This window comes from Haemaphysalis longicornis, unplaced genomic scaffold (assembly GCF_048455015.1).
Source record: "Haemaphysalis longicornis isolate Haplotype H1 unplaced genomic scaffold, Haemaphysalis longicornis Haplotype H1 scaffold_2, whole genome shotgun sequence".
Lineage (NCBI taxonomy): Eukaryota > Metazoa > Arthropoda > Arachnida > Ixodida > Ixodidae > Haemaphysalis > Haemaphysalis longicornis.
Genome location: NW_027526295.1, coordinates 198,164,602 through 198,178,464, shown reverse-complemented (window position 1 = coordinate 198,178,464; position 13,863 = coordinate 198,164,602).

Sequence of the window (13,863 nt, the reverse complement as noted above, 5' to 3'; positions counted from 1 at the left end):
CGAGCAAAGCAAAGCGATGCCGCCAAGTCGGTGAAGAACGCCCGCGCAGTGGTGGGATGACGTCAGCCGCCGAGCGCCGGCGCGCGTCTTCCCAAGAAGCCCCGCAGTAGAAGTGTGCCATGTGCAAAAGTATGAAGTCGCTTGGTGTGGAGAACTGTTAGGGGCATAACAGGAAGGGTTTTAAAGCGAACGACAGTTCCTAAGAGAACATAAGGAAGTATGATACGTAGATCAAGGCATCCCGAAAGAACTCCGAGAACGAATCCGCCCAGGCGAACATATAACGAATCGGCACCACATTTTTCCCTATTCTCAGTTATCTCACTTCAAGGTCACTCGTTTATAAAGAAATATTTCGTCTTGAGACTTGTACAACTGCATTACCCTCATATTTCCGGAATTCCTGGCCTTCTTTGGCCCTTTGCAACTTAAAACAACTATTGTTTTATTCGGGGAACCAAGCAAACAAACTGAACGAAGCAAAAGCGCGCTTTGACCATTGAAGACAACAGAGGCTTCCATATCAGCTTCGATATCAGTTGACGTAGACTGACTCCTCCATGCCACTATTCCACTACAGGCAGTGCATTGCCCACCACTGTTTTTTGTACGCCTTGGGTGCGCCTTTTCGTCGAGTATACGAGCAAAAAATGCGCGACAGCCGAAAGGCAAACGCACCACAAGGCGGGAAAATGACGGAACGTCTTGAGCTGGGTTCGGCGGGTCGTGTAGCTGCGGCGTACCAATTCCAGCGCGCTGAAGCCCGGTGTGATGGGCTCCGAGAACGAATTCTGTCACGGCCAGAGGCGATGCGCCGTCAATTTCGCGAGCACGACATATGTCAGTCCGACGCACCACGAATTCTCTTTTGCCGAAGTTCACGGAAATATTTCTGTTTTGCTTTAGAGAGGAATTCGGTTAGGCTGGGACAAGATCGTCAAGGCTACGGTTATTTTATTGTTATTATATTACTTTGCTGGTTGGGTGATGTTCTGTTATACGATAAAGCACGGAGTCTGAACGACTGATACAGGGACCTTAAAACCTCAGAACCACGAGCAAACACAGCGATCACATAGTCATTCTGTAAGAAATTGGCTTTCGTTCTACAAATGAAATAAAACGCCAAAGAGCCCTGTCTTACCGGGGAAAGGAACGGTATTGCGAAGCTGCTTAGAGTGAATAACTTCAAGTCATGGCTGCAGTTGAGACAAGTGCGGGGACAGCTCAACTATTCAAGCCCTGTCTGAGACTATAATTTGACATGCTTACAAGCCGTAATGGTCTTCAATTCTCCTAATCCTGGAGGGGGAAAAAATAATTCCATCAGATGGGAAGACATTTGCAGGTTTTCAGAAAAGGCTTTGGTGTTATTCCGCAGTTTGGCATAGAATAGAAATAATGAGTAAACTATCAATAGGATGATTATATGAACAACTTGTTGAATAACAGGTTTAAAGTTGCCGTAACTGTGAAGTAAGATTTGGGGCGATTAAGGTATAGGTCCTTTACCCCGGAGAACTTAACACAATGGCCACGAGTCTGTTGAAACGAGGCTTCGATTATTTCGCTCTGATTAGGAAATAGGCGAGGTTCCCGCCATCTGAGTCAATTGTAGAGCTATAAAAGTAGGCTCACATCTAAAGTAAAGCGCCGAAGTTATTTTTCCTTTTTGTTTGCTTCATATATTTTTAACTTTTTACACTCAGAAAAGGCTGCTTTTATTTCTTAATTTCTTCCTTAAACAAACCCCCTTTTTTTATTCTTCTCGCTGCATAAACAAAAGGGGTGGGGTGGCAGGAACTGGGCAAATAGCCCGAAGGCTAGACAGGTCCCCGGAATTTCTGTTTGCACAGGCTCTGATAAGCTCTTTGGTCGGCGCAATAAAGAGATCAGCCTCTCAGCTGAACGCTATTGGCAGACTAAAGCACGCTAAGCGCGAAACCCATGTATTCTTTCTCTTCACTCCATTCATTGACGATTCGTCATTAAGAGCAAGTTAAGAGAGCGTCCAGTGCCCGCCCACGCGATAAACGAAGGGATTCCTTTCGACTAGAGACTTTAAAAGACAGATACATTCGAGCGTTGGAAAGGCAAAATGAGTGAAGATGTTTGGGACCTGTCATACAGTCATTGACGAGTGTTGTTACACCCGAATCTGTTTTCGTGTGGCCAGAGCGGCTTGGTCTTGCCGGCAGGGTGGATCCGTTTATGTCCCACCCTCCGCGTGTGTGATTTCTTCGTTTAATGGCCTTTTCCTTGCAGTCATCCTTCCCTGATTCCCCCTTTGATATAAATGTCGCCGAGCATGTACATAGAAAGCGGCGAATACCAAGATATGCGAAAGTGATAACTCTTTGCTCCTGAAATGAGAGCTTAAATGTCTGTTTTCTAGTTACGGGAAAAGGGGGAAACATACTTGAAGAGAGCTCTTTACGTGTCGCTTGCACAGCGGTGATGTCTTTGCTAATTAAAGGATGTCTTGTTACAAGTCAATCAACCAATAAATCAATCAATCAATTAATCAATCAATCAACCAATCATTCAATCAATCAATCAATCAATCAATCAATCAATCAATCAATCAATCAATCAATCAATCAATCAATCAATCAATCAATCAATCAATCAATAAATCAATGTTTTTTTTTGCTTATTTACTAGTTACAAAAGTAACTGGTTCATGTATCGAATGAGGTTTAATGGAAGGGGGAAACACTCAGTTGAAAGAGCCTGGAAACGTGACGGCCTACCTTTATAGAAATAGAAAAAAATATTTTATTTTTACAGCCCTATTTAAATTCGCCTTTTTAAGGGCGAACGCCGAATTACTCAAGGTAGAGCCTAGTGCTTTCTAATATCCGTCAAACCGGTTATCCGGTTAAACAGCAGGGTAGCCACTCCGGACTTGAAAGTTGGTTTTCCGGATATCCGGGTTTTAAACAGCGGATATTCAGTGTATCCCAATTCAATGGCCGCGTAACCGGATATTCAAATGTTTTAACATATTTCTAGGAGGCTCTAACACGTACACTATTTAATATTACGTTCTATCATATGTACAATGATACCATGTGAGAAACAATTCGTACTCCGTAAAATACGCTGTTTATTACACAGCCGTAAATCTGGCGACAACCATAGCAATCTAAACTATTTCACCTTTCCGCTCTTTTTGGAGTCTTAAAGTGCTTGTTTTAATGATTTGAGATAGAGCCTTACCACTAAGGCCTAATTTTGTTATTGACTGGTGACTACCACAGGCTTGAAATTGCTTGCTCCCTTAAGCGTTCGCGATGCAGCAAACGTTAGCAAACTTTTACACTGGAGTAGCGGTGGAAAAGAAATCGGTTTATAGGAAGCGACGGCGAAATCGCGACTTCATGAAATTAATGCCAATAAAAACTGCTTAGGTTCGCTCGGGATCGGGCTCGGGTTTGGTATATAAAACAAATAGCCGTAATCCGAATAGCCGGGAACTATATCTGGATAACAAGGCACACCAGCCAATCCCCCCGATTATCCGATTACCCGGCTTCCTAATTAGAATAACCGGTGAATTTGATCACCGGACAACCATTTTTACTGCTAAACTGGCTTGACATCGCCACACTAGTACCAATCCATAAAACACCTAAAAGCGGAAAGCTGACCTTCAAGCTTAGCCGAGGTCGACCAAGCACCTTGTGCGGTTCTGCAGCGAAAGCATCTGATTTGTCCTTTCTTTTTTAGGAATGTGGTACGCAGAAGGGTATAGAAGGAAAGAATATGGGAGCGTGCCACCGTTACGTGTCATCTCGAATTGACCATTTCAGCAAAGTTGGTGTACCATATTTTCGTACTTATATGTATCGTGAATCATTTATCCCAAAAACCAGTGTAAAATAGAACCACCTCCCTCCCACCATCGCTGCTATCGTTAATGCCACTCTCTTTAAAGCAGCCTATCACCACGCTCCTTGCTGAATCGCTCTTATTTTGTTGTTGTTCTTGATTTCTGATTGTGTGCTGTTTTTGTAAAACAACTGCACCTGATGTTTTGTATCTTACCACTCCTTTCTGTTATGCTCTATTGGCCTTGAAAGTATTTTAAATAAATAAATAAATAAATAAATAAATAAATAAATAAATAAATAAATAAATAAATATAATACCGCCACTAGCTGGTGCTGGCTGCGACAAACGAGGCTACTCTGCATTCACGTCTAGACGGGTGAATACTCCGAGCAGCGTATGTGTGGTGTTTTGCGGTACCATTGTGTGCGCTTTCACTGCGCGTTCTTAGCGCGAGAAGGCAGCTGTAACTAGATAAACTTTCTTTAGCTGCGTTCAACCACAGCAAATTTTAATCTCAGTGTACGAACGCTGATGGGAATGCTTGACGCACACCTGAAATAGGCCTGATAGGACTTCGTATAACCGAATAAAAAAAAAAAAAGAACTTCGCGGCTTAGCTTAGCTGACCTTGGATACGCAAAGCGAAAGCTTGGCTTAGCCTGGTTAAGTCTTGGTTTCAGTTGCTTAAGCTTTGATTCTGCTGCAATTATTATACTATTCGTCCAAAGCCTCCCGCTGACCACAGTTGTAGTCCCGTTTTCGGCGTTTTCCGAGCCGAACGGCTCGCCGGGCGATATCCGCGCGCTGGTCAGGCGCCGCTTGCCGACGACGGATCAAAGACCCCAGCTCCTACGCAACGATCACAGAAGACGGCCCGGTCTTGATCTCAACCATGGCCAAGCACGCATGCCCGCGGCGAGGCGCGTTGTCAGGCGCGAACCAGCTGCGGAGAGCGCATATGCGCCTAGCCGGCGGCAGCGGTGGCTGCCGCGGCTCGGGTACTCGGCCGTCGGCGGAGCTTGGCCCGGCGACTCACGTGATGCATTGGCAAGGGTATGGCGAAGCCGAGGTCAAATGACCGTCAAATTTACCACGACGGAGAAACCGCTCGGCGAGGCTAGTAAAGCTTTGCTTTAAAACAACCGACGCAAAAAGAAAGGGAGTGTACAGGGATGAATTCATTGCGCTGTGGTGAACCTAAGAGATTAATCAGGTGGCAGCAAAGCCAAAATTCACATTTTTGTTTGCTAAAAGCAAATGTTGATGACGCGAAGTGTGTTGCAGCGTCAGTGTGTCGACCACTGCTCCGGTGATAAAGCTGTGCTTGCCTTCTACAGGCACCTCCTTTGCCCTTGAATCCCTCGCCTCAGTAGCAATTTCTCCGTTCTTAGTCGACGTTGTTCGACAGAAGTAGCCCAAAAAAGTAAGCATTTGTTAATTCCCGTCCTGGTCATGAACAGCATCTGTGTGAGTGATATCGATCTGTCTTAGCCTTCGGCTCCCGCTGGGAGAGCGGAGGCAGGCCAGTTGGCGAGTTCGACGGCGTCGGGCAGCGGCGCCTGCCACGCACCGAATTGATGGATTGTGATAAATGGCCCCAACGGGCCAGCACATCTGCAGCGTCAAGATCAGAAACAGTGGGCTATTGGCTGGCGCCAGGCAGATCGAACCGGTTACAAAGCCGGGCAATGTGACACCGATGTCGTCTGGAGGTCATAATAAGCCCTGATTGATGTAGTTAAAAGGCCTCCGGCTTCTCTCCCTTCTCTCGTGCCTAAGGCTATTTTTTCGACTTCACGCAACAGGGAGTCAGAGACCGGGACATGATCGACAGTGGCGACTACAACTAAAGGTAAGATACTATTTTCCCCGGGGTGTCTTCATTGGTTCCCTCTGTACAACTGTTCCGCTGATCACCTCTCACGTAAAATTTATTCTGATTTTATTCTTAGGCACTACTTATTACTTAACCTGCCGTAGGTGTCGATTTGGAACTTCTGAATCCTGTTGTGTGTATTAGTGACGTGAAGTTTTTTTTTTATTTTCTAACATTTTTTCTCGTAACGGGTGTCCGATGTACTATGAAAAGTATCCTCCGTCTCTGCATTAAGCGTTACTATTAAGTGTAAGTTTGCGTTAGCGTCCTGACCTTGTACTTTAACCTGTTTCACCGTAACCTCTGTTTGTATTATTGTTTTGATACACACGTGAAGTTTGTTTTGACATTTTTGGTATAATGGACTGGAGTGTACTTGCTGATGGCCGTCACGCCATCTACGGATGACACGCTGGTGTAAGCGAAAAGAGAGCGGTGCAGCTGTGAACCGCGCTCAGACGACGCGCTGGAGGTGAGACGTCTCGAGGGGCTGCCCAGCCGCTGTGATGCGCGCACACGACGACGTACAACGAGTGTGTGGCGAGGGAGCGCAGTGGTTGTAAGGAGGGCATCAGCAACGCACCAGAGCTACCGTTAGCTGAATCAAGGCTATGAGGTTTTTACGTTTACGCACTCGGTGTGCACACACATCGCTCTCCTGGAAACGTGCGTATAACAACTCCGCGGGAAAAAAATGCCATGTGCCATTTACCTGACCCGTGCAGCTGATAATCAAGTTGCGTAGCCTACGCCATCGCCACCAAGAGGTAACACGCCCCACCACTCAGCGGCTTCGGTCGCTTAGCTCCGGTTGTACCGGATGTAATTTTTTGTACTTGCTCAAGCGTTCTCATTCGCTTGGTACCAGTATGCCTCTACGCAATTTCAGGCCTTCTGATGAAAACTCGTACAAGCTTAATCTTAACAGTATCTCTATTTTGACCAAATCAACCATTCCTCACGGTGAGTATCTTTATGCGAATAGGAAGAAATGCGCTTCACATTCACTGAGAAACCCTCGGGGAGATCGGTTTTCTTTCTTTGAATTTTTCTTTGTTTATTGCCAATAAGACCGAACTTCGGTGAAAACAAGCACAGTTGCAGGAAATATTGCACTAAGTAGCGAATGATAAAAGAGTGCCAACAATCAAATAAAGATTCTATGCAGATATTTTTGTTCAGACTGTTTCCCTCTCCAGCGCCAGCGCGTGCCGATTTGTGGCCGCCATCCCGATACAGATCGGGCCCTGTGATGGCCAGGTTCCGCAGTCCGGCTGCCAACCACGAAAGGCAGACACGGCACGAAATTCGAAGATGTAGTAACTAGAGGGACAGGTCGATCCCGCCGCCTACAATGTTAAGTATACCACGTATACTTGGTTATTTTATGGCGCCGCATTGCGCAGATGGCACCGCCGTAATGTCGGCCTTCGTGGAGAAGAGGCAACCTGGCGTTAGCCGGTGTGCTTTCTAGGCACCACTAAGTGGCTTGGACGGTCCGAAGCGCGTGATCCTTAAAATGGACGCAGTGAATAAGGAAATGGGGACGCGTAGGGTCGAGGAGGAAGGCGATAAGTATCTGATGGCAGTGCAAGCATCCACGGCACCTTGGAAGATGCACGCGACGTTCCACAAAGATAGCGCGTCATAGAAAACATGTATACAGCATTGCGCACGACGAGACTTGTGGAAGGAACGGGAGCAAGTAATGTGACTGCGGAATATGGTTCTAATTTTGGCTACCTCAGTGACCCTTCAGCTTCTTGCATTATATAAAAAATGGCAAATAGGCACGCAATAAAAACTAACAGCTTCAATTTTACGTGTTGCCTGCAGGCTTTGTAGGGGTCTACGTGGGTGTTTTTGTATTTTTGTTACATTATATAGGTTGCTGCGATCAAAAAGAAGGAGAATGCCCCATTGGTAGTCGGTTCAATCCAACCTAGTTACGAGTGCAGGTTAGGGAAATTGTAAATTTTTAAGTAGTACCGCAACGTTTCCTCGCTATAGTATTCAAGCAGAGCCGAGAAAGAAACGAAGAACTTGGCTGCCTTAAACTGTGAGAGGGCAGATACGTGCGCTGAATTCCCAGCTCGTCTGTGGTGCACGGCGGCTGCTTGAGAGATCATTCTCTAGAAAGCTGTGGACGAGGTCTCTACGTTGCAGCCAAAATAAATCGCATTATGGATGGGCTAACAAATATATCAGCAGGTTAAAGAGGCCCTGTTCTATGCACAGAGGTCTGGAAAGGTCACTTCTACTGCTTAACGAAACCACCTCTAGCACGCTGGTTAGCAATTCCGTCGATACGTGCATTTATAAGTACTCCCTTTTGCCTTTTCTGTCGGCATTGGCTCTGTTGCTGAAAGCCGTGTTCTTCGCCAGCGGCAACAGAAATGTTTCACCGTAACCTTATTAATCTGACGCAGCACTGGGTCCCGAAATGGCATTTGGGCCTTGCGTCCGCCACCAGGAGGAGAGCCAGTGTGGAAGGAAAACGAAAAGCGAAGGTGATTGGGGATGAATTCCAGCAATAGCGCACCCGAGGAAACAAGAGTGCCGAAATAGATTCAGCGCGACTGCTACGACAGTTTCTTTGGCCTATATCTCCTATCCCTTCCTCTTCACCCTGGCGAACGCTCGACGACTCTCAATGAAGTTCGTGATTGCGATTCGCAGCGTGGACGCCGAAAAGCAGGCGATCGTCCCTTTCCATATAGAGGAGTTTCCCAGCCGAGAAACCCCGGAGCTATGCACTCTCAGGACATTCAAGGGCCGTGGCTGTATACGTCTCAATGTAGGTCATTTGCTCACGGTCGAGGAGGATCTCAGGCGTCTCTACTGATGGTCCGTGAGTCGCGAGATCGATTCGCTCCACGAAGGTTGCGAAAGATGCAAAAGAAATGGGCACCAGGTGAGCATTTAGCACATGCGACACAATGTCTTGGCTCAACTATGCAAATGCACGCTATGGCGGCTCAAGGAGAGCATTCTTTTTTTATTGTTCGCAATTCCTGCTAGCAAAAAGAAGTCGGCAGATAAAACCGGATGGTTTTCGGTGCGCCATTGATCCCTGTTTGCAGTGGAAATCCCCGCCACCGCTGGCGACCCGGACAGACCAAATTCCCCGCGTGACGACCCATGGGCAGTGATCGAAGAGGCAGAGAACCGACGACAAGGATGTCTCGCTGTCATCCTTGTCATCGGTGAATAGTGCACAGAAGACAAAAGAACAAGCGGATGCGGTCTTATTGCCGGCCGGCTTATGGCCTCTGTTGACAGACAGCTGCGCCGGAGCGGCTCCGAATCGGGTAGTCCTTCAGGTCGTGGCCATGGTCGTGGCTACGTTGTCATGGATTTTCGTCCATGCACCAGATCAGCCGTGACAATGAAATACAACGCACGCACACATCACAGCAGTAATTGTGATGGGGAATATGCTCGCCACATTGACAAACACCAATAGTAACTGGAGATCTCGCGGTGTTTAGCTATATTGCACCACCACTCCTATAAACTCCGGATTTCTGAGAGGCGCTTGTACGATCATTGGAAAAATCCACAGGCCGAAAGCTAAATAGGGCTAGGCTCAGCGCAGACACCACAAACAAAGAAAGGCGAGGTGGTGAGGTTACTGCTTTCTGCCTTTTCAAAATGGCACCATTAGTAAGTATCCTGCCAGTAAACAGTCCTGGAACGCAATTAACTGTAAACAATAAATAAATAAATAAATAAATAAATAAATAAATAAATAAATAAATAAATAAATAAATAAATAAATAAATAAATAAATAAATAAATAAATAAATAAATAAAACCAAGCAGCTTGAACCCAACGTTAACATTCCTACAACACGTCCTATAACAATTTTATCGTGTATTAATATGTTGTTCGAGAAGCTAATAGCAAGGAGGGTAATGGAATTCATTGAAAAATACGATACTTAACAACGAAACAACACGGCTTCCGAAAAAATTGCTCATCCACAACGGCAGTTAGTGAAGTTACAGAAGTAATTAACCAAGCCCTAAATAATAATCGTGTTACAATAGGCATATTTCTTGATATTCGAAAGGCTTTCGATTCCGTTGACCACAACCTTCTGTTGCAAAACCTCGACCGATATGGGTTTCGAGGGCCAGCATTAGACTTTTTTCGCAGCTACATGACGAACCGGAAACAGTTCGTACAGATACTTGACAGCAAATCTGACTTAAAAGCTGTCAAAGCTGGGGTACCCCAGGGGTCTGTACTCGGTCCCATTTTATTTTCTCTATTTATCAATGACTTCCCAAATTCGCTAAGACATGCCGAAACCACTATCTACGCCGATGATACAGCTTTACTCATCTCTGATCGCAATTTAAAAGAAGCCGAAACTTGAGCCAACCTAGAATTACGTAATATATTAAAGTGGTCTACCAGTAATAAGTTAGCTCTCAACATTACAAAAACAAACTTTATAGTCTTCTGCTCTAATCGAAAAACGTAACAGTAGATTGCAAATTATTCTTGGGAAATACCGCACTTAGTAAGGTTGAGCAACATAAATATTTAGGAGTAATAATTAAAAAGTCGCTAAACTGGGCACCCCATATAGAAGCACATAGCAAAAAGTCTTCGTTTGGTTGCTACACATTAATTCAAGCACGCAAACACTTTGACAGTAAAACACTACGATTATTGTATTATAATATTTTCCACTCTCACCTTACGTACTGTATAGAGTCTTGGGGATTCACATATGCGTCATATAGTGACAATATTGCGAAACTCCAAAAGAGAGCGATTAGAATATTGACGTACGGGGCACCACTGCACCATCATCCCTGATTTTTTCAAAACATAAAATCATGCCATTTATTGTAGCAAGAGACTTCAAGACAACATTACTGGCCCAAAAAATCCTAAACACACCTAAATGGTCATTTCATTTCATACAACCCAAATTAGATACCAGACACGCCCACCAATGCAACTTAAATTTACCAAAAATACACAATGTATATGGTCGTCGCACCATTTCGTTCTTGGGAGCCAAACTACTAAATAATATACCAGTCGAATTAAAACAAAACAGACATAGTATTCATCCGTTAAAAAAATACTTCGTGTCTGAGCTTTATGCGTCACCGTGTTTAATTTGCACAATATATTTTTCTCGTGCACATTGTATTTTATCTTTGTATTATTTTGTTGGATTGTGCTTTTGTGTATATTATGTTATGGATCCATTAGTAGCCATGTCGGCTATGGATCCAGATGACTTCTCACCTATTTTTTGTATCTCATTTTCTTCATGAAATAAAGATTTCTGATTTCTAATTTCTGATTTCTGAACATCATGGCACGTTATACACTCTCAGGCCGATGTGTTAATGTCTGCAGGCACCAGGTAATTTATCTTCCCTACTCTCTCCCTAACACGACTATAACTAACACGCCTCCTAGCCACACAGCCTCCCCCTCCCTTTTTTTATATTTTTTTCGAGCCGTAGCCAAGAGCGCCGTATCTTGCCCCGTGAGGTCTCACTGGCAGCACTTGAGCGTTTCAAAGGCTCAAGTGCTGCCTTAAGTCTTACCTCTGAAATTTTACACTGTACTTGGCCTGCCCTATGGTCGCCCCGTACTGCGGCTTCTTCAGTTGCTTCTACCGCAGTGCCGCGCATCCCGTATCCCGGAACCGTGCGGCCTTATCGTCTCACTAAAGACCCTCGTCGCAGAGTCTGCTAAGCATACTTCCATCCGAGCATGCAACGGATCTGCACGAGCGCAATTTCCACGGAAGTTTCTCCCGTGGTGTATCACGTTAAGTCTACGTCAGTGCAGTTTACATTCGAAGACGCGTCCTGGGACTCCGCGGACGAGAGGCACTGGATAAGTAAGTGAGGAATTGAGACTACAGATTTAGCATCCGACTAGACGTTCTTTTCTGTGGCATGGCAAATGTGCAGTCCGTCTACAAATACGGCCCACTCTTGCTGGGTTGTCAAATCCGTGTCCATGTTAATAGCTTTACGCACGATGAGTACAGACTTCAATAGTGCTAAAACCTCAGCTGGTTGGTACATGATCACATAAATGAAAACAGGTCGACACACAGAGCACAAGAAGGACGAGACAAACACTGCGCTGAAAAACAACCATATTTTATATTGCTTCGGGGAACAGACTTTACTTTGCAGCCAATTAATTTTACCTTAACATTAATTTTAAATTTTTAACTTTAACAATAACCTTAAGATTATTTTAACTTCTCTTTCCTTCTTTCCTGTTGCATAGGGTTGCCACGCTCGTATAAACCCTTTGCCCTGACGCAATAAAAACATTTGGTTGTTAGTCAGCACATGTGTTTGTCTCTTCTTTCTTTCGTCCCGCCATCACGCTATTTTCATTCCTTAGCATAATGACACCGAGTTGCGATGTGCGCAACAAGAAACAAGCTCAAGAAGTGATGCCTTGACCTAAAGTCATCCCACTGATTTCCGTAATACATCTCCGGGTTAGAAAAATTAAACCGGGTCCCGCCCAGCGTGAAATCTGCTATACAACGGATATGTGGTTCTCTTGTGTCAAGGGGCGCTTGCGGGAGAAGGACACAGCCGTGTCCCCACAAACTCGGCTGTTCGCGCAGAGGAATCGGCAGCGAAGATTCAGCGACGGAAGGCTCCCTTCGCTCTCCGTCCCAAAGCGGGAGAGAGAGGAACCTGCCCCTGTGAGACCGCTGCACCCTTTATCGGTGGGTCTGGAAACTGGTTTCTGTGGGATCGAAGTGGAGAGGCCACTGCGCCCTGTATTGGTGGCCTGCGAACCTTCTCCTACTTCTGCGTGGCGGAAGACCTACAGCAGACTTGCCAAAAAGGTGGTACAACTGTGGAGCACCATCGAGGGTATGGGCATAAAGTGCGCATTAGTGTTTTTATAATTGGAATGTGCTGCCCCCGGAACATTTCCCAGGGGAAGGGCACTGGGATACGAGATCCGCGCGCCGAAATTCTTTTCGCCACTGCCGTGGTAGGCCAGCGTAACTAGGGTATAGGAGGTGCAAACAGAATATTTAAAAGACCCTGGTACTACGAAAGGCACTCATGCGCGTAGGAACGCCGGAATAATCTATTTCTTAAATTAAGCAGCTTTTTGGCATGAAACTTATCTGATTTTACTCTCACGGTCGTTGACCTTTCGTGGGTGTTTGAAATGTGCAAAGGAAAGCAATATCCTGCTATAGTCGATATATGCTGGTTAGCGAATTCGAGGACGTTACAGAATCATCTTGTGCATATATTTTTCCGGTCACTGTTACGTTCATGCAGTAATAGCACGGCAAGCTGTTTCAGGGACAGGGGTGGCAAGTCGGCTTTCTTTCTAATGCCTGGGGAATGGAGATGAATCTCGGGAGTTGACAGGGGGAGGAGAAGCGACGAGTCCGGCGTGAGAGCTGTTGTGTACATCTAAGGTACTTTTGCGCAAAAAGGGACTAGAGTTCACAAAACTTGTTGCTGAGGTAGTTGGTACAAAATAAAATAAAGAAGGAAACCTGGCGCAAGCCAGACGTGGACGAAGAAGACAAGATACGACATATACAGGCGACTAGACTTCGTCCGCGTTCCCGCCCCTATCTCCCTCTTTTCACGTGTCCTCTCTTTTATACACTTAACACCACTCCTCCCGTGCCAGCTCGCCAACGGAGATCCACACAAGGCTAACCTTTCGGCTTCGCTTTTCTTCTTCTTCTACTCCTCCACCTCCTCCTCATGAATTCGATTTTTTGGGACACCCAATAGTTCCAGTGCCATCTCGGATGAACCGACCTTGCACACTCTACAACGCACGGCGTCCGTCTTATCCTGGATTTCCCCATCATCATCGGATCACATTTGCACGGTTCCGTCAGGAATTGAGCCTTATCAGTACAGGTAGGTTTGCCACCCAAAGAGAAGTCATCATAAACCTATCTACTCCCACTGCCTCTCCCACGGATCTCTAAATATCCCGGTTCTGTTCTAACTCCGACCAAATTATCCCCGCGAACTTCTTGATCTCATCTGCCCATCAAACCTTCTGCCACCCCTGCCACACTTGCATTCTTTAGGGATCCACTGTTACACTTAATGACCAATGGTTATTTTGCCTTCTCATTATGGGCCCT